Source organism: Eptatretus burgeri, chromosome 5 (assembly GCF_056783735.1).
Source record: "Eptatretus burgeri isolate ZD-2024b chromosome 5, Ebu_testis_v1, whole genome shotgun sequence".
In the NCBI taxonomy this organism is placed as follows: domain Eukaryota; kingdom Metazoa; phylum Chordata; class Myxini; order Myxiniformes; family Myxinidae; genus Eptatretus; species Eptatretus burgeri.
Window position 1 is genome coordinate 43,227,220 of NC_140965.1, and position 22,510 is coordinate 43,249,729.

General features: G+C 48.6%; 1 long non-coding RNA gene and 1 pseudogene across 2 annotated transcripts in view; one reads left to right on the forward strand and one right to left on the reverse strand.

The window, feature by feature from the left end:
* Positions 1–5,657, reverse strand: part of LOC147026328 (uncharacterized) — a 79,000-nt gene extending 73,343 nt beyond the window's left edge. The window contains exon 1 of the long non-coding RNA XR_015058288.1: positions 5,158–5,657. This is a non-coding gene — a long non-coding RNA (uncharacterized LOC147026328). The remainder of the gene's footprint in view (positions 1–5,157) is intronic.
* LOC147026329 (uncharacterized) overlaps positions 1–22,510 on the forward strand; it is a 50,989-nt pseudogene that overhangs the window by 22,351 nt on the left and 6,128 nt on the right. The window contains exons 4-5 of the transcript XR_015058287.1: positions 20,068–20,209; positions 20,310–20,380. The product of XR_015058287.1 is annotated as an uncharacterized LOC147026329 (transcript). The remainder of the gene's footprint in view (positions 1–20,067; positions 20,210–20,309; positions 20,381–22,510) is intronic.

A 22,510-nucleotide genomic window follows, 5' to 3' on the forward strand; every position in this document is an offset into this window, starting at 1 on the left:
TGTAATTGCACACGCAGGCATGGGAGTGTCTGCTCAGGAAAGCCCGTCTCTGGACCATTTCAACCATGCCCTCCAGGACCCAGACCACAAGGTTCAGCTGTCTGTTTGGTGCCCATCCCCCATGAGCCAGGCATCAGACACCGCAGTCCGATGGGAGGCGACGAGTCCTCTGGCACGGGGGGGAGCAAGGGAGGGGGATGAGCGCCATCCGGTGATGCTGAGGCAGGTGGGCCCTGCAAACAACAACGGTTCCAGGGAGGAGGCCACCCATGATTGTGGGGTGAACCTGGAAAGGATGATTTGGGAGATGGTGGACCTGCAGTTGGCAAGATCTGGGCCAAGGCAGGCAGCGACAGTGATGGCATCGGATAGGCCATCATTACCATCTTATGGTAATGTGAGATGGTAATTTTATGTTACTTTTTGACTTCAACTCTGAATTTCAGGGAAGGCAATTTGGAATTTTGGAGGCACACACCTGACCCGGTGAGGTGTTTCAACTGTGATCGCATGGGTAACCTGTCACGGGACTGCAGAGTCCTGCACAGGGATAGACCATTGAACACTAGACCACCAACTCCCCTCAGAACAGTGCCTGATGAGCCGGGCACTCACCCTTCCCCCTCGCCCCGCCAAACTCTGGGAAACCAAGTTGTGCTGAGCATACAGGGCCGTGTTCAGTAATGGTAGATGGCTAAGAGCTCTTGTCTCTGTGGCAAGTCATTGATTGTGGACAAATTGACATGAGTAGTTTAACAATTATGTGCAAAATTGAGGGCTTTGGGGTAGACGCTGCAGTGGACACAGGAGTAACCACGATCATCAGCCTTGTGATCCTGAATTTGAGTGCAAACGGTTGGGACCAGATCCAGCGTTTGCAAAACCATAGTTTGCAGTTGGCTACCGGGACAATGCCCCCCCCCCCCATCAGAGAACGTGGTTTTGTAACCCTCAAGTTGGGGTATTTTAAACAGAGAATAGAAGTATGGGTGGCCAACGTTTGTGACGCATGGCTAATAGGATTGAACTTGTTCACCACTGGTGGATGTATGATTGACCTGGGACAGTGGTGTCCTCCGGGTGGGATTGGAAAAACTGCCATTCGGGGGTGTGAGCTTGAGACTGCTGATCCCATGACCATGCCCCTGGGTGATGAGGCAATAGTCCTGGCACAATGGAAGGCTCACCCAACCTGGCGAGAGCCCTGTGGATTCGTGGAGCAGCTAGAAGGATAGCCAATCCAGGACTTAGTCATGGGCTGTGCCATCATGAACATCACATGCCCCGTTGTTGTGGTAAGGATAATTAACTTTATCACAGAACCATATACTATAGGATGTGGCATGAAGATAGCAGGCTGTACCCCAGTTGTAAACTTTGCAGAGATGAGAGATGTAAATATCCGGCCGCACTGACCCCAGAGGGAATCTCGAAAGCCCAGTAGGAATTGGTCCGATCCCATTTGTGAGATGGTAAATTGCAGTGGCATAAATTTAGAGGAGGCCCCGTGGGAGGCCTGACACAAATAATTATTAACCATCATTTAGACATCATCTTTTTGTTTTCTGAAGGCATTGGACGTACAGGCCTGTCAAAACATTAGATCAACACCCGTGAGGCCGGCCTGTTCGTCAACCTGACCAACGGCTCCCCTGGAGCGAGAGGGAGAAAGCTGATGAACAGATAGAAAAGACGCTTGATACAGGTGTCATTGAGTCCTCAGGAAGTCCTTGGATGGCACCGGTTATTCTGGTTTAAAAAAAAAGGATGAGACCACGCGTTTCTGTGTGGACTATCGCCAGCTTAACATGACACTCTTTGGCTCCTATCACCTGCCTCAAATTAACGATACCCTCAATGCCATTGTGGGTTCAAATTGGTTCTCAACTTTTGACCTTAAGAGTGGGTATTGACAGGTGGAGATGAATAAGGCAGGGAAGGAGAAAATGGCATTTTCCAGAGGTAAGGGACTGTATCAGTTCACTTTGATGCCAATTGGTTTGTGTGACGCCCCGACATCTTTGATAGATTGATGGAGCGGGTACGAGGTGGCATGCCATAGCAATCATGTCTGGTGTGCCTGCATGAGATCTAGTGCATGCTAAGACATTTGACTAAGCCATAACCAATTTGGACCAGGTGTTGGGCACCTCAGATGGGTGAGTATGAAGTTGAGTCAGGAAAAAATGCACTTTTTTGCGAAAGAGGTGGCCTATCTTGGTCACGTAAAAGGTCACAAGGGGGTGAAAACTGACCCAGGTTAAATACAGCTGTAGTGGAATGGCCCGTACCTCACAACATAAAAGAGCTTAGGGGGGTTTTGGGACTCTGCTCGATTTTATCGGCGTTTTGTGGCAAAATTTGCGGAGATAACCAGGCCCCTTCACCAGCTTACAGAGAAGGGGACGGGGTCAAATTGGACATGGGAGTGCAAGAATGCCTTCCTCGAACTAGTGGGGTGTTTGACATCTGCACCCATTTTAGCTTATCTCAATGGTGACAAGACCTTTACCCTGGACACTGATGCAAGACAAGAGGGATTGTGTGTAGTTTTGCCTCAGATATGGGGGGTGGGGGGACGGCGTGAAAAGAGTGATCGCGTATTATAGTCGGGCTGGGAGAAGGCCCCAGCGAAATTATTCCATCACTGGCAAAGCATTATTGGCTATGCTGTCTGCTACGAATAATTTCCACATGTACTTGTATGGGCAGAAATTTTTGGTTATAACAGACCATTCATCCTTGCAGTGTCTCTAATGGTTCAAGAAACATGAGAGCCAGATTGAAAGGGGGAGGGGGAGCGGGAGGATAAATTGTAGCAGTATGATTTCAGTCTGGCCCATGGAGCTGAAAAGTCTCATGGGAATGCTGATGAACTCTTGATGCCCCCATCTGGAGAAAAACGGTAAAGTCTGAACAAGGCAAGAGGACAGGGACCAATTGGCAAACCCTTCTCATAAGATCCCCGTCTGTGCAGCTCGAATGATAGGACCAGTTTTGGCACTAATCTCGGGTGAGGAATTTGGAACTTTGGTGTAAACACAATCGATAACGATTTGCAGGTTTTCTGCCGCCTCTGTGAGCAAGAAAGTCTGTGAATCGTAGGTTTGATATAACCTTTCCTTGGATGTCAACTACTTGCAGCACATCATGTATTGCGTGCAGCATTACGAGTTCAAGCAACATGTTGAAGAACTGGGATGATATTGCACATCCCTGATGGACCCCAACTGTAATGCTGAACTAGTCAGAAAGATCTCCATTCACTGTTACTGTGCTCTTTGACTTGCTGTAGAGTGCTTGAAGTAGTTTGGTGATTTTAACAAGGAAGCCAAATCATTTAAGTGCCCTCCATAAGCCATCTGACCACACAGAGTCAAACACTTTTTCAAACTCTATATAATGGCAATATACATCCTTGTTCATATCCAGGTATTTATAGCGAACGGAGTGAGCTTCATACTTAACGCTGCATGTGAGAGAATAGGAAACAACAATAACACAATACCCCTGGCTATTTGGAATCAGTGTCGATAGCTATGACCTTTTGTTTCCGGTTGTTGTTAAACGCTGTGCGGTGTATAAACACGATTGGGTTTTATTTCTATCCTGTGAATATTACTTAATGCGTGCACACGAGAGAATAGGAAACAACAAAAACAACACAATACCCTGGCAACTGTGAATCCGTGTCGTTGGCTATGACCATTTTGCTTCCGTTTTTGTCATGGGGAATGATGCATGCCGGGAGATCATGACCGGAAGTGTTTATTTATTTATTAAATTATTTTTTCCCCAAAGTTAATTTTATACTTCCGAAAGTGATTTTTTTCACGACAGGAAGTGTATATTTTGTATTTAACATTACCGGGAGTGATTTTGAAACTCTATCCGAAACTTTTAATTTATTTTATTCTTGACCAGAAGTGATCGTTTATTCAATTATTTTTTCCCAAAGTTAATTTTAATAAAGATATCTCCCGCATCATCAAAAAATATTTTTTTAATTGTGATTTACATTATTTGTTCGCTGATCCCGAATCCAGACTGAAGTAACCGGAAATTGCGTCAAAATCATCAGCTGTGCGGCACTTACATGTACCACGGTATAGTTGGCAAGTATACAGTTGTGAACAAGTTTTATGTAAAGTCAGAAGCAAATGTAAGAAGAATTCTACGTTCGCTTCGAGGCTTTGCCTATTCCATATTATTATTTGCCTTTGTGTGAATAATTAATTGATGGGTGAAATCCATCAACTAACTAACTATTCCTGGGCGAAATACAGCTTGCACTTCGTCAAGTATTTCTTCTAATTTCTTCATCATTCTTCTTTGAATAATAGTTCTGAAGATTTGCCCTGTGTGACTCAGCAAGCTGATGCCTCTGTAGTTCCCACAGTTTAACTTGTCCTTATTTTAGTATTTGGGGGTAATGATGGCTTTAGCCCAGTCGTCTGGAAATGCTTCACTCTTCCAAACCAAATTGCACAGATGGTAGATTGTGCCACAGATTTCATGTGTGCATTCACTTAAAAACTGGACATAATTTATTCATTTAAACATTTATTTACGCTCTTTATTGATTTATTTAGTGATTATGTCTTTTGTATTTATTTGCAGAAACTGCATTAACACATTCACTGTCTTCACTGAGCTTGGAGTTAGGTTAGGACAGGAAATTTCCACCCAGGAACACATCTTCAATTCATAACATTACACCGATGGGAAAATCGTTTTCCAATTAAGTTTTATTCAGTTTTTAGGAATGCATCTCGAGCATAAATCGAGGAGTGCGCGCACACAAAAACACACACACACACACACACACACACACACACACACACACACACACAGTCATGCGTCACTTAACGACAGGGATACGTTCTGAGAAATGCGTCGTTAAGCGATGTCGTCATTGTGCGAACATCATCGAGTGTACTTACACAAACCTAGATGGTATAGCCTACTACACACCTCGGCTATATGGTATAACCAATTGCCCCAAGGCTACAAACCTGTACAGCATGTTACTGTCCTGAATACTGTTGGCAATTGTAACACAATGGTAAGTATTTGTGTATCTAAACATCGAAAAGGAACAGTAAAAATACGGTAAAAAAGATTTTTTTAAATGATTCACCTGCATAGGGCACTTACCATGAATGGAGCTTGCAGGACTGGAAGTTGCTCTGGGTGAGTGAGTGGTGAGTGAATGTGAAGGCCTACGACATTACTGTACACTACTGTAGATTGCAACATGGAATAGGCAAAGCCTAGAAGCGAACGTAGAATTCTTCTTACATTTGCTTCTGACTTTACATAAAACTTGTTCACAACTGTATACTTGCCAACTATACCGTGGTACATGTAAGCGCCGCACAGCTGATGATTTTGACGCAATTTCCGGTTACTTCAGCCTGGATTCGGGATCAGCGAACAAATAATGTAAATCACGATTAAAAAATATTTTTTGATGATGCGGGAGATATCTTTATTAAAATTAACTTTGGGAAAAAAATAATTGAATAAATAAATAAATAAACGATCACTTCTGGTCAAGAATAAAATAAATTAAAAGTTCCGGAAAGAGTTTCAAAATCACTCCCGGTAATGTTAAATACAAAATAAACACTTCCTGTCATGAAAAAAATCACTTTCGGAAGGATAAAATTATCTTTGGGAAAAAAAATAATTGAATAAAATAATAAACACATCCTGTCATGATCTCCCAGCATGCATCATTCCCCATGACAAAAACCGGAAACAAAAAAAACAATAAGCAAAAAAAAAAACCGAAGCAAAATGGTCATAGCCAACGACACGGATTCACAATTGCCAGGGTATTGTGTTGTTTTTGTTGTTTCCTATTCTCTCGTGTGCACACATCAAGTAGTATTCACAAGATAGAAATAAAACCCAATCGTGTTTATACACTGCACAGCGTTTAACAACAACCGGAAGCAAAAGGTCATAGCTATCGACACGGATTCGAAATAGCCAGGGGTATTGTGTTGTCGTTGTTGTTGTTGCTGTTGTTGCTGTTGTTGCTGTTGCTGTTGCTGTTGCTGTTGCTGTTGCTGTTGCTGTTGTTGTTTACCTATTCTCTCACGTGCATGCGTTAAGTATGAAGCTCACTGCGTTCGCTATATTACCTCAACAGTACCTTCACAACAACAACTACACCGCCGAGAACAGGATCTCATCTAAAAAAATTAATACTAGAAGCGAACGAAGGATTCTTCTTACATTCGCTTCTCACTTTACCATATATATATATATATATATATATATATATATATATATATATATATATATATATATATATATATATATATATATATATATATATATATATATATATATATATATATATATATATATATATATATATATATATATATATATATATATATATATATATATATATATATGCCTGGTGTTGGCGCAGTGGTTAGGGCAGCGACTTGGGATCCAAGAGGTCCTGAGTTCAAGCCCCGTTGGGCCACTGAACTAATACACCAGGGGGTTGACTCAGCCTGTCATCCTTCCGAGGTCGGCGAAATGAGTACCAGTGTACTGGGCCGGTGTATACCCCAGTTAAAATAGGTGTACCATCTCCCTGTGTCGTAAGAGGCGACGAGGGTTGCGTCAGGAAGGGCATCCGGCGTAAAACATGTGCCAAATCACTATGCGGATCATACGGATAATCCGCTGTGGCGACTCCTAAAGGGAGCAGACGAAAGAAGAAGAAGATTATATATATATATATATATATATATATATATATATATATATATATATATATATATATATATATATATATATATATATATATATATATATATATATATATATATATATATATATATATATATATATATATATATATATATATATATATATTGTCGCGGATTCGTGCCCGCCGGCGTGCGAACGGCCACGTAACTCGAATCGCGGCACGTCGCCCACCGGACGGACAATCCAGTCGTGACCCTCTCGGACTAACGCCGGGAACCAGTCACGGGTGGACCTTTCGGTCTCACCGCGATCGTGCCAATCGGCCCCCGCGTGGGATAGGGTTGCTCGCCAAATTCGACCTACCTAAGTACCCACACGGAGGGTAGACCGGGCGATCGCACCTCGCCGCAGGTCGACTTCGGACACGGGCCACTTAAGCGACCCGTTCCGTACTATCGGGATAACCGAGCGGTGTTATTCGTCGACCTCGACGGTTCGATTAATTATCGTGTGTCTTAACCCACGACCAACCCTTTACGTGAAGCAAGATGAGGATTCAATGAAAGAAATGACGAAGCGAAGCGGGAAAACAGTTCAATAATAAGCACATTTATTTCGCGATGAACGGAAAGCACACATATACAATTCCACCAAAAGCACATGGAAAAGAAGAAGACAAAAAGCAAATGCGACAATGCAGATCTAATACCGACTACGCGAGCACACGGCAACACTTATACAATTTTACTTCACAGACGGCGCCGACAACACATATTCCCAAAGCAAAAGAAAAGAGAACCACCCTCCAGGATGAGGGGGTAGGCGGGCCTGGGGCCGAGACCGTGTCGGGCCTACCCGTCTGATGATGAGACGCGGAGCGGCGGTGGTGCCTCAACTCCGCGGGCCTCGCGGACAGTGTCTGGTAGGGGGTGGGAAGGGGGCCCCCCTTTGTCGCACTATCTCAGCGCGGGGGGAAACAGGAGGGGGTTGCTGATGCTCGGGGAAAGGAGGATTTCACAAAATCGCGGGTCCCGCGACGAGCGTCTCCACCACGACCTCGGTCGCGCCGCCGGCCTTTTCCTCCGCAGTTCCTCGAATCCGACGCGAGCACCCCCTCGTCCGCCTTCGCCGCCGCCGCCTCTCCACAGCTCCGTCCTCTTCACTCCGACTCCGCGAACTCCCAACTGCACTGAACTCTTCCTCCGCTTCCAACTCAACTCTTCCTCCTGCGAACTCAACTCCTCGACTGACGAACGCGGTCCCTTATATCCCCCGTGGCCTCGCTCCTTCATCTTTGACCCTCTGCCTCCGACCTTTCACCTCTCTTGCTGGCTCCCCATTGGCCCGAGGAAAAGTGGGCGTGAATGCCTTTTGATCCATTAATTTGCATATAGCGACCGCCCTCCAACGCCCTGGAGGCGGGGCCAAATCGCCCCTCGCTCACCGATTGGACGGAACAAAAGTGGGCGTGAGTCGTTTTTGATCCGTTTTTCTGCGGAAAGTCCGCGATGCTTTTGAACACGCTCCTCGGTGCGCGCTCTACACGAGTCCAGCATCGGTGCCCACGAGTGGCGCGAGATGACGGTGATGCGATGGTGGCGAGTTGTGACGGTAAAGGTCGTGGCGGTTGTGGTGAAGCGGCGTTGTGGTTGGTGGTTGTTGTTGTGATGGCTTTTGAGACTGGTTGGTGGTGGTAATAATGGCGGTTGGTCCAAAATAAAGATAGTAAAAGAAAAACGGCTATCCTGAAGAGTCGCAGCACGCATGAATGACATTTATTCCCTCTAGACAACGGGTTTGGGCCTAACTACACATATACTTACCGAGATATCTCACCTAAGGGACCTGAATGGTGGTTTGCGAATTTGGTAACCACAACACTACCCGCTCCCCTTTTAACAGACTCGTCCCGAGTCGTCAAATTTTCGTGTGCCATCATGTGTAGTTTTCCCCTAGTACATTTTACCTACGGATCCCTGAGTGCGACATTCATGGTATTCGTGTCCCCAAAATAAATAACTTAAGGGCTGCGTAACTACCTAAACAAACTCACTCACACGGACGACTTAAATAAAATTGCCGGCGCTAGGACAGACATGCCGGGGGCGCACTCATATTTACAGTACATCTTAACCTTAACTTACAAATTTTACACTAAACCATGGCCCAGGATCAATGAACTCTGCAAAAGAAAAGCAGTTAGCAGGGAGCCAGGCTGCTCGCATGCAGTCTCTGGCTCAAAACAATGCAGGTGACAGGGAACGTGGCTGGCTGCTCACACGCAGTCCAAGGCCTTCCCTTTTGAACTGAACGCAGTGAACCACAACGGTGCATGGGCTGCACAACCGTTGTCTCCGTGCCAGCTCAAGTGGCACACGCAATGAACACAACGAATGGATGGATGAATGGTTTGAACTGAACGCAGTGAACCACAACGGTGCATGGGCTGCACAAATGCAGTCTCCGTGCCAGCTCAAGTGGCACACGCAATGAACACTATAAATGGATGGGTGAATGGATGGACGCAAACACGGTGCACGGGCCGCCACTGCAGGCCCGTGTTGTAGCTGCCAACAGGGCAGTTCTCGCAGCTTGCAAACTGTTGCCTTGCGGATCCTGGCACACATGGAAATGAACAGGGGGGGGGGGGGGGCAAAGCAAAATTGAACGGGGCTGGTGAACGTGGGCAGTGGGCATGGCATGGCAAAGGCAGCAGGCAAACACAGCCCGCAGAAGAAGGCCGCTGCAGGCAAACACAGCTGGCAGATGAACTGGCCGGCACAGGCCTTGAAGTACAGCAGCTGCAGACGATCCGGCCGGCACAGGCCTTGCAGCACCACAACAGCTGCCGATGAAGTTGGCCGGCCTCCGCCTTGAAGCAAAACACGGCCAGCCGATGAAGTTGGCCAGACTTTGCCGTTCAGTGGAGGTTGGTGGCGGGAGTGTGGTGGTGCTGGCCACTTGGAAGGCGGGCTCGGACCTACCTACCTGTCTCCCTCCCAACCTATCGCCTTTGCCTGTCACTGTCTATACCCACTCCCTTAATTTGTCAAACCCCAATTTAGCCCCAACTTTTTTTTTATTTTATTTTACTTCCCCACTATAAATCGTCCCCTAACCCCCTGTACTGTCCTTGTTCGGCTAACCTATCCTGTCACCTAGCCTACTCCCAACCCCTACGTTCCCTTCCCGGAAGGGAATAAGGGAGAGCTAACGTCCTGTGTCGAGGCCCAACTCAAGCCTCAGAATGGCCTCCCCAGAGTTCAGCGATTTATAACCAAAGTGGGTCCAGCGGCCCACAACGACAGCGAGGGGATGGATGGTGCGGAGGGGTACACTTCCTATTCTGCCCTATCCATTTAACTGTTAAACTACCCCGGGGCTTTCAACAAGCGCCTCTCGCTTAAACTATTGGTTCTATAAACCCAGATTCCCGTCGCCTGTGTTGGTGTCCTCACAATTTCGGGCCTCGCCCCCCAATTTTCTCTCCGTGCCCTCACACGGTCTCATGGCTGGGACACGTGGCTCCCTTTGGCAGGCACGACCCTCTGCCGATTCTCCCGCTATGGCACCCCCGGGCACTACACTGCCTCCGAGCCTACCAGCTCCCTAACACCGGGGAGTTCCCCCCATGGCACCTCCCCTGAAACGCACACGTGGCAGGCTGGCTTCCCAGGCCCCTTTCCGAGGGTCACCCTTGCCCACAACACTGCCCACGCGGCTAATGGCGCCCCGGGCCTCCGCACCAAGCAGACGCACCCGTGCCCACTACGCTATCCCGGCCCCCCATGGGCCCTTGGCCTACCGCGGCCGACTAGCCTGGTGCCCGGGGTACCCACTCAGCGATACTCACCTTTCGCAGCCACGCTCCCAGCCCATCAACAGGGCTCCTGCACCCCTCCAAACGGGTTTCGAGCCTACACTCCCACCAACAACAAAACGACCTCCATTTTGTAAATTTGACTAACCCCCTAACTCACTTTATACTGACCCCGGGGGTCCCTTGGGCGGGAGTCACTCCTCCCCCCAATCACTCATCGCACCATGCATTCCCCATTCGCTCCACTCACACAGACCCGCTGGCCTCATTCACTCAACAAGTACTCACCTCACAACTCTTCAACACACACACCGCCGAACTCCCAACTACACACACACCTCCCAACTACATCCCCTAACTAACTCGTGCTCCCACGTCGTCCCTTAAACTACAGCACGTTCCTTTTAACACTACGTAGCTAAGCTACGTCCCCTCTACACATTCACAAGTCTGTCACAGTCTCCAAATAAATCATTTTATTTCCCAACCTAAAGCTCACTAAATCCCTCTACCTAATCCATTCCACGGACTCCATGAGGACTTACCCCTGCCCCATGAAGTCGGTCTAACTAAGCTAACCCTTCCCCCTAACTAGTTTCCATCCTGTGCCCCGGGTAAGGGGGTCTTCCACCCCTTGCCCGGGAATCCTGTGCACCCGAAAGTGAGGCTTGCTGTTTTTTTTTTTGTTTTTTTTTTTCCATGCGCAGTACCAGCGCGGCAACTCGCGCACTTTGCACCTGCCCGTGACGTCATGCAGCTGCACGTGTTCCTCGTCCCTCCTTGGATGGTGCCATCCGGCAGGGATACCCCTCCTGCCGGATTCCAACCCCACGTGCAGCCATGGCGTCACCGTGCGCATAAAAAAAACACAAGCCCCACGTCTCGAGGGGTTCCCCACGCGAACACATGTGCGTTGCCCGTTAGAGCTTAACACACACGATCGCGTGGAGAACCCGTCCGGTCCAAATCCGTAATCCTGCCTAAACTTTGTCCGTCCGCGGGATCGGCAAATCCACCGCGTGCGTTTCCGGACCGGGCCTTCACTCTCGCAAGCGAGCACGTGGCGGCCTCGTGTGTTGCACAGCACGGACCTTGTGCTCACTGCTGGGTGAACCCGGCACGGTCCCCGAAACAACTACAGCCGATTCTCGGCTTTCGTTCCTCTGTCGCCGTCGTCGCCATTCGACCCACGCACACCTGCGTGTTACGACGCACACACTCCACTCCATCACATTCACACCGGGAGACGCGGCTGCGTGCTCCCGCATGCCAACCGACATCTCCCTCACATACCGCTCTCTCACACACACGGTCTCCCTTGCATAACCCATACCACTCACACGTGGTGCTCCATTCACTCGCGCGGGGGAACTCACCCGCGGTGCCTCACTCACACACGCGGGGGCACTCACCCGCGGTGCTTCACTCACACTGGCCGTTTCATCCACACACACGGCCTCACTCACACACGGTGCCTCACCCACACACGCGGGGGCACTCACCCGCGGTGCCTCATCCACACACCGTCCCTCACTCACACACGCGGGGGCACTCAACCGCGGTGCCTCATCCACACTGGCCGTTTCATCCACACACACGGCCTCTTCCACACACACGGCCTCTTCCACACACGGTTCCTCATCCACACACGGCGTGCTGGGAAGCACGTACTCTGGCACCATCGCCACCACACCACTCACACACGGGGTCGCTTCCACACACGGGGACGCACTCACACCTTGCACGACACACACAGGGACAACCACACTGGGGATTCGTGTCCCCACAAGGGTCTCCGGGGCCTCTATACCCCCCAAGCTTTCCGTGCACCTGTTCACAGCACCCGTCCCCTCAACCTCGCAAAGCACGACCGAACCCACCTGGTCGTGACTCGCCTCAAGGGGGCATACTCCCTCCCCTCGTTCCTGGAGGAGGCTATCCCGCTGCTCGCACCGGGCCTCTACCCAGTCCGCGAGCTCACCCCCATTATCCACCACTACCTCTGTGTGTGTGTGTGCGTCACTTACCCCGTCTTCATCGTGTAGTCTTCCCTCTATTTTTTTCTGTCTCCCGTGTCTCTGCCAACTCTTCACCCTTTACCTCCCTTGTCTCAACTATTATTTCCGTTGTCGTCACCTCGTGTCTCGTCTCACACGTTTTGGTCTCCCCATTTAATTTTTCCCTTTCGGTCACCGTCGATTCTTCTGTCACGACCCTCGCCCAACACGCCCCCCGAATTATTTTTTTACCCGCCTCCACCGCGGGCCTGTCAGCCGCTGCACCCCCTTCCACCTCGTTCGCTCCTACACGTGGAGTCGCCATTTTGAGTTCCCTGCTAACGGCCTTCATGCCCGACTGCAGGCATCGGCCCATGTTCTGCGTGAAATGAGAGCGAGAGATGAACCTTCAGAGTTTAGGCTTTATTCCATTTGATTGGAGCCGCTTCTGTGGGCACACCAGGAAATACAGGTTCAGCTAGGAGTACATAAGCAGTAACGTATACATGTGCAGTTAACCATTGCAGACTAAATCCGCGTAAGCACGGAGTTCGATATAATCTCCATTCTCACCAGTCAATGAGCACCTTCAGTTAACGAGCATCAAGTGGACAGCCGATGTCAATAGCAATGCCCCGGGGACAATCACTCGTGCCGCAGAGACATCCCCTTATACGCGAGACGCACAACATGTGATCCCGCGTCATGTCCCTCGATTCACGTGAATTCACCACATTCTCCCCACCTTTAAAATGTAACTAGGGGCCCATCTTACACACCATGATTGCTTTAGCACTATAGGAGTATACATTTCAAGCAACGCGGACTAATAGATCTACAGAAGCATACATGCCAAGCAGTGATTATTTTGAGTTGTAGGAGCATGGAAATGAGCATCGATATATGATATAATGGGCATATAGGAGCATGAGCAGCGAGAATGCCGATAATCCCCTTTACAGATTGAGTCGTCGAGGGGGCCTTATTCGTCGACCTCTCCGGGAGTAAACGGCAGTTTCACTTGAGGGAGACTCCCGATCCTCTTGGTGAGCCTCGACTTGTGCCGGGGATGACTCCTCGATCGCTCTCGGGTGGAACGCGGCAGCCCCGTCGCCTGGCGGAGTTCCTGGCGGGGAAATGTCAGAAGGAGGAGTGCCAGAAGGTGGTGTACCGGCGGGAGGAGTACCTGAGGGAGCCAGATGGCGAACCGACACAGTGGTCTCCCTGCCATCCGGGAGCCTGACATGAGCATACTCTGGATTAGTGTCAATGAGTTCGACCCCCTCCACCAGGGGTTCATACTTGCTTTGTCGTACCGGGCGTTTCATGAACACTGTACCGGGGTGGGTCAGCCAGTTGGGCACCGTTTGACCGTCAACATAACGTCGTTGGTGAGTAAACATACGTTCGTGAGGAGTGGCATTTGTGGACGTGCAGAGCAAAGAGCGTATGGAATTCAGAGCGTCAGGAAGAGTAACCTCCCATCGCTCGGGGCCCAGTCCTCTCGATTTCAGCGCCAGAGTTACGGCTTTCCAAATTACTCCATTATACCGTTCCACCTGCCCGTTTCCCTGTGGGTTGTAACCCGTCGTTCGACTAGTTGCTATGCCGTGCTCTAATAGGAATTGTTTTAGCCCGGCCGACATGAAACACGGCCCTCTGTCTGAATGTATGTACGAAGGTCTCCCAAACATAGCGAAGAGGTCAGAGAGACATTTTACGACAGTGCCCGAGGTCATATCCGAGCACGGAAACGCGAAAGGGAACCTTGAATATTCATCAACAACGGTGAATATGTATCTGTTGTCTGTTTCGGTCGGTAGGGGCCCTTTGAAGTCGATGTTTAGTCTCTCGAAGGGGGAAGTAGCCTTGATCAGTCTGCCAGAAGCCGCGCCATAGAATCTGGGTTTTAGTTCAGCACAAACAGGGCATGAAGCATTCATTTGTTTAATATCTTCAACAGAATAGGGAAGATTTTGTCTGCGTACGAAATGTGCCATCCTGGTTACCCCTGGGTGGCACAGAGACACATGGAGGTCTTGCAAAGCCTGACTGATTGTTGCCGAACTGTAGACCCGGGAGAAGGTATCTGCAGCAGGGTTTTCTTTCCCGGGCCGGTAAACAATGTCGTACCTGTAGCAAGCTAGGTCTATCCGCCATCTCATAATTTTTTCATTCTTAATTTTCCCGTTATTTTTCCCATCAAACATGAAAGCCACGGATCGTTGGTCCGTAACGAGCGTGAAGTGGTTTCCCAGTAAATAATGTCTCCATTTACGCAGCGCTTCGACGATGGCGTACGCCTCCTTCTCTATTGCCGAGTGTCTCTGCTCGCTTCTAGAGAGAGTTCTCGAGAAGAAACGCGACCGGCCGCCCAGACTGATTAAGTGTAGCAGCTATGGCGTGATTTGAAGCGTCGGTCTCCACCACGAAGGGCACCGAGCTGTCGATCGATAAAACCACGGACTTACTGATATCATCCTTGAGATTGTGGAAAGCTTTTACGACAGCGGCATCTGGTGGAAAGTTTTTGCAATGCACTAGGGGATGTATTTTCTCGGAGTATTGCGAAATCCATCTTGCATAGTAAGCGAACATCCCGATCACCCGGCGCATTGTTTGCAAGTCCTGAGGTGGTGGAAGCTCACGGAGCGGGCGCAATCGCTCAGGATCAGGCTTAATTGTGCCGTCGGCTATTGTGTAGCCGAGAAGGTCAATTGACCTTGCTGAGAATACGCATTTCTCGTAGTTGAGAGTCAGATTATATTTTCCAGCAATGCTCAAGAATCTGTCCAGATTCCTATCATGTTCCCTCTGATCCCTACCGCACACTGTGACATTATCCACGTAAACAAAAGTGTCTTCGAGGTTTTCATCTGAGATGATGTCGTCCATAACCCGTTGGAAGCAAGCTACTCCATTCGTGACACCGAATGGTATCCTTCTGAACTGGTAGAGGCGCCGCCCTGCCTGGAATGCAGTGTACGGTTTGTCTTCCTCTCGGATGGGAATTTGATGATAGGCGCTTCGCAAGTCGATGGTACTGAATACCTTATAATTGGCCACGCGTTCGACCATCTCATCTATGCGCGGCAGGGGGTAGGCGTCGAGTTGGGTGAAGCGATTGACCGTTTGGGAATAATCGACAACCATTCGTTTCTTATGGTTCTGACTGCTGGTTACTAACACCTGTGCGCGCCATGGCGAATCGCTCGGTTCTATAATTCCCTCCTCCAGTAATCGCTTGGTTTCCGAAGTGATGAAATTCATGTCAGCAGTGGTATATCGCCGCGATTTGATCGCTATCGGTTTGCAGACCGGCGACAAGTTAGCGAACAGCTGGGGGACGTCACCTCCGCGGTGGTCAACGCATTTAAAATTAGACGAGGCTTGCTTCCTCCAAAGGGTATTTCGACGCTCGTGTGCTGCTTGAGGACATTATGACCCAGAATTACGTCTGCGCACAAATCACGAAGCACCAGCACCTTTACATCCCGATGCGTGTACCCTTTTACGTCCAATTCAACATTGCAGTACCCTCGTACGCGGGATTGTAGTGAGGTGGCGGCCATGCATACCGTATTGTCAGTCGGGTGGATTACCCATTTCCTGCCCTTCACTAGTGAGCTGTTGACGAAACTTTCAGAGCTACCGGTATCAATCAGTGCCTCAGCCATATGCCCGTTAATTCGTACGTTGATGATAGCCTTGGATAGATTCCCCGGGGAGGCTGCAGTCAATTTATTTTGCGAGTAGAGAGCCGCAGAAGTGGGTTTATTTCTCCTTAGAGTAGATTTACATACCCTGGCATAATGCCCTTTCTTGTCGCAATTCATGCATGTGGCATCTCTGGCGGGACATTTTTGACGAGGATGCCTTTTGTACCCACAAAAGAAGCATTTACCAACCGGAGCAGTTGCTGAGGAGTTTGACGAGGTCTGGGTATCCGGCTCCTCGGGTGTTTCTCCATCCCTCATGTCTGGCTGTGTCTGTGCCAGTGGGGTTCCTTGGGTTCCCATCGTAGCAGCGTTCATGAGCAGCATCGGTGTCCCAAATGACTCAGATTGCTGCTGAGCCGTATCCATCGCTCGAGCCTGATCGACTACCTTGTCAAGAGTGGGTTGCGCTTTCTCTAGTAAGCGTTGCCGTATGTGGGCTGATCTGAGTCCTTGGATGAATGCCTCCCGGGTCGCTTCCTTTCGGTGTTCCTCGGCGCTTACCGCCCGGAAGCTGCAGTCTTTTCCCAGCTGATTCAGAGCTTGCAGGAACTGATCGATTGTCTCCCCGGCTGCTTGCTTGCGTGTGTTGAGAAGATGTCGTATGTATACCTCGTTCTTGGGCTTCACGTAGAGCGCTTGCAGCACGTCGATCGCTGCTTCGTAAGTGTCGCACCCCGAGAAGAGCCTGTACACGCCGGGCGAGACATGATTCACGAGAGCGGCAAATTTGTCAGCTCCCTCCGCGATGATGGTCAGATAGTGTGAGAAGGAGCAGAACCAATGTGACCATTTCATTTCTGCGTCAGTCGCGTTCGGGTCTGCGTCGAACCTCTCTGGTTTGTAGATCTTGTCCATCTTTGGTTGAGAGAGCCGAGAAAATCAAATGGAATAAATTGAAATGAGAGCGAGAGATGAACCTTCAGAGTTTAGGCTTTATTCCATTTGATTGGAGCCGCTTCTGTGGGCACACCAGGAAATACAGGTTCAGCTAGGAGTACATAAGCAGTAACGTATACATGTGCAGTTAACCATTGCAGACTAAATCCGCGTAAGCACGGAGTTCGATATAATCTCCATTCTCACCAGTCAATGAGCACCTTCAGTTAACGAGCATCAAGTGGACAGCCGATGTCAATAGCAATGCCCCGGGGACAATCACTCGTGCCGCAGAGACATCCCCTTATACGCGAGACGCACAACATGTGATCCCGCGTCATGTCCCTCGATTCACGTTAATTCACCACACTGCGTCTCACCCCGGAGCTTTTTCGTTTCTTCCCTCATGTTTGTTTCCATTCCGTTCATTTGCTGTGTATTCGCATCCATCTTTTCGTTCATGCCTTTCATTTCATTTGTATTTGCATCCATCTTTTCGTTCATTCCTTTCATTTCGTTTGTCATTGCCGCCAGCATGGCGCATAGCTGGGCCATGTCGGGTGCGCTTGAGTGAGCCGTTTCGGCAGGGGTTGGGGAAGGGTTTTGGTGGAGAGGGGGAGGGGAGGTGTCATACACCGTGGCCGCTGCCGCACCCATTTCGGGCTCTGGGTTCAGTTGGGCGAGTTCGTTTTCCTCTACTATTAACATTTCCTGCACGGGGATTTCATCCTGAGCCATGGATCCTGCACATTCTACATCCATTTCTAATACCCCCGGCTCCTGCTCGCCTTGAGACGCCATCTTGCTTCTCGTAAAGGGTTAATTTAGCTCGCTCGTAATTTGGAGGGAATCGGGGGTCGCTTCTCTCACCCCTGGACCGATTCCCGTGAATTTAATTGGAGACAGGAGAGCCCGTTTTCCCGTTCTCCGTTACCAGTGCCGTGAGGAGGGCGATGGGTTTGTATCGCATGACCTGACACCAGTGTCGCGGATTCGCGCCCGCCGGCGTGCGAACGGCCACGTAACTCGAATCGCGGCACGTCGCCCACCGGACGGACAATCCAGTCGTGACCCTCTCGGACTAACGCCGGGAACCAGTCACGGGTGGACCTTTCGGTCTCACCGCGATCGTGCCAATCGGCCCCCGCGTGGGATAGGGTTGCTCGCCAAATTCGACCTACCTAAGTACCCACACGGAGGGTAGACCGGGCGATCGCACCTCGCCGCAGGTCGACTTCGGACACGGGCCACTTAAGCGACCCGTTCCGTACTATCGGGATAACCGAGCGGTGTTATTCGTCGACCTCGACGGTTCGATTAATTATCGTGCGTCTTAACCCACGACCAACCCTTTACGTGAAGCAAGATGAGGATTCAATGAAAGAAATGACGAAGCGAAGCGGGAAAACAGTTCAATAATAAGCACATTTATTTCGCGATGAACGGAAAGCACACATATACAATTCCACCAAAAGCACATGGAAAAGAAGAAGACAAAAAGCAAATGCGACAATGCAGATCTAATACCGACTACGCGAGCACACGGCAACACTTATACAATTTTACTTCACAGACGGCGCCGACAACACATATTCCCAAAGCAAAAGAAAAGAGAACCAGCCTCCAGGATGAGGGGATAGGCGGGCCTGGGGCCGAGACCGTGTCGGGCCTACCCGTCTGATGATGAGACGCGGAGCGGCGGTGGTGCCTCAACTCCGCGGGCCTCGCGGACAGTGTCTGGTAGGGGGTGGGAAGGGGGCCCCCCTTTTGTCGCACTATCTCAGCGCGGGGGGGAAACAGGAGGGGGTTGCTGATGCTCGGGGAAAGGAGGATTTCACAAAATCGCGGGTCCCGCGACGAGCGTCTCCACCACGACCTCGGTCGCGCCGCCGGCCTTTTCCTCCGCAGTTCCTCGAATCCGACGCGAGCACCCCCTCGTCTGCCTTCGCCGCCGCCGCCTCTCCACAGCTCCGTCCTCTTCACTCCGACTCCGCGAACTCCCAACTGCACTGAACTCTTCCTCCGCTTCCAACTCAACTCTTCCTCCTGCGAACTCAACTCCTCGACTGACGAACGCGGTCCCTTATATCCCCCGTGGCCTCGCTCCTTCATCTTTGACCCTCTGCCTCCGACCTTTCACCTGTCTTGCTGGCTCCCCATTGGCCTGATGAAAAGTGGGCGTGAATGCTTTTTGATCCATGAATTTGCATATAGCGACCGCCCTCCAACGCCCTGGAGGCGGGGCCAAATTGCCCCTCGCTCACCGATTGGACGGAACAAAAGTGGGCGTGAGTCGTTTTTGATCCGTTTTTCTGCGGAAAGTCCGCGATGCTTTTGAACACGCTCCTCGGTGCGCGCTCTACACGAGTCCAGCATCGGTGCCCACGAGTGGCGCGAGATGACGGTGATGCGATGGTGGCGAGTTGTGACGGTAAAGGTCGTGGCGATTGTGGTGAAGCGGCGTTGTGGTTGGTGGTTGTTGTTGTGATGGCTGTTGAGACGTGGTTGGTGGTGGTAATAATGGCAGTTGGTCCAAAATAAAGATAGTAAAAGAAAAACGGCTATCCTGAAGAGTCGCAGCACGCATGAATGACATTTATTCCCTCTAGACAACGGGTTTGGGCCTAACTACACATATACTTACCGAGATATCTCACCTAAGGGACCTGAATGGTGGTTTGCGAATTTGGTCAACCACAACAATATATATATATATATATATATATATATATATATATATATATATATATATATATATATATATATATATATATATATATATATATCAAATGAAATCTTATCACTGTTCCAGCCTTATCAAATGAAAAAAAATTATACACTGTTCAATTTTTAATAAATTATTATAATTATATGAGGCTGCAACACTCTGGTTTTACATTGAAACTTTCTCCCATAGTTTGAAATGGATTTGGATCCAGAACCGATCGACACTTGTGCGGAGCAGTTAGTTTCTGATGAAGAATGCGTTAATGACCCAGGAGAAAGCACTGCTTCCCCACTGATGCCCTCTTTGTGTGCATTATGGAATCCCTCAGATGGTAAGGATTTATGTTTACAGGTTGATGCAACGTGTTTACTTCACAGCAATTTTAGTCTAAGAATACATGCTTCTAATGTCATCGTGCAATACATTATTAGATCTTTTCCTTGATGGCCATGAGGAGCAAAACCTTTTTGCTTGTGATCCCAAAGCAGTTCATCATGGCAAGGTAAATGTGTCTCGTGAAGAAAAGCAGATTTGCTTTATAGTCTGAAACAGTGTTTTCTCTCGAATGTAACTTTGTGATATTCTGCTTTAAAGATGTTTTGTGATGACTGAACATCCTTCACGAGGATGCTTGTTCTTCTGCAGTAAATATATTTGTTAGTATTTTGATTGACGAAAGGTTTTCTTTGGTATTTTTACCTCTGCCACTGAAAGTGAAGGAGGTTATGTTTTCACCCCTTTCTGTCTGTTTGTCTGTTTGTGTACAGGATATTTCAAAAAGTTGTGGACGGATCCGGATAAAGTTTTGTGGACAGGATCGATGTGTGACAAGAACGAACTGATAAGATTTTAGTGAAGATCCGGATCCAACTATTAGAATTTTTAATGTGATTCTTCACCATTGAGAGATTGGGCGAATCCGATATGTAGCACGATATCTCAAAAAGTTGCAGATGGATTCGGACGAAACTTGGTGGACAGGTTGGGAGTGTGACAAGGACGAATTAATTCGTTTTTGGTGAAGATCTGAATTCGGATCTGGATACGAGAGTTATTCAATTTTTTAAGTGATTCTTCACCATTGAGTGATAGGGCCAAAACCGATACAGTACTGTATAGCATGATATTTCAAAAATGTATTGGGCCCGATATGTTCTCGTGAATCAGGTATTACGTGGTGGAGGTATGCGCTCTCCCAAGTACCCTTCTATTCTGATTTGTTTTTACCCGAGATATTAAGTTTCATTCAGGTAAACAATTAACCAAAGTGATTTGACATGAGACAGAGATCTGCTGGGTATCATACTCGCCTTTGAACTGGCTTGTCTTGGTTCGATATTTTTTATGTATGGTGTGTCGAAGCTTGTGGGGGACCTAGTACACATAACGGATCAGGATGTAACAAAAATAAGACAACATTAGAAGGAGAGAGCGAGAAGGAGGGTGGGTGGACAAACACCAGATGGGTTGAGGGAGGGAGACGAAATGAGAGATGTGGGGAAGAATGAGAGCATAGGGAGAACACGGAATGAACAAGACGGTTACAGCTTCCATTCCTCAGTCACAGAAGTAGAAGGATAAACTGGAAACCAGAAAAAGGTGGATATGTAGAGGGTTAATGGGGGTAGAAAGATCATGGTTGCAAAAGGGAGATGACCTGAAACGTGGGTGAACAGCTGTATTGAAGTCCTGTTGAGAAGAGTGAAATAGAAGATGCTGAGGAATGGGCAAAGATGGGCAAAAAGAGGAATGAAAGAGTAGATGTGAGTAGTGAGTCTGGATTTTGAGAGTTTAACAAAAAGGAGATCACTAGCAGACCATGTGTGCTCTTGTAGAAACCTGGGGAAGGGGTGGGGGGCCGAGCATGGAAAAAACTGAGGGCGCAAGACCAGAAAGGAGACTGTATAACACAGAGAGACCACCGATCTGTCTGTGATGGTGAAGTGATAGTGATTCAGAACAAGTGATTCAGAACCAAACGTGTGCAGAGAACAAGCTTTTCGGTCAAAATAGCTTTCATTAACAAAATATGACTGCTTTTGCATGAATAAAGTTTCCTGTGTAACATATGTTGTTTTTCTTAGTTCAAGTTAAGGTGCACTATTTGATGAAGCACACGTATTTCTGCTTTAGAATAGGAATTCAAAACAAAAAGCATGTAAAATGTGCAGCGAACAATCTTTGGGGTCAAAAATGCATCTGTCTAATCTGCTCAGTCAGGTGTCTAATCTGCACACATTACCTGGTGGATGTTAAAGACCCCACCATACAATTTGTTAAGATTAGAGGGGTTATCATGGACACCCTCAACAAATAACAAATTACTGTCACTGTCAATCGAACATGAGGCCTGGAAAGCCAGTTCCTGAAAGACTCGCACTAAAAAATTCCCACAGGTCACCCCACAAAAAGGTTGGAATAATTATGACCATTAAATAACTGGTAGTTTCTGTTTGGAGATCGGTGTGCAACTTGTCTTGCTTCTAATGTGCTCCGACAGTCAAGGGGGATTGGGATATTTGTTTATTATTGTCATGTGTGAACTGCATTACTATTTTCTTCATATGATCTGGTTTGTTTTGTTCATGCTGGGATATTCGATAAAAGCAATCACATCTCCTTGCTTTGTCTT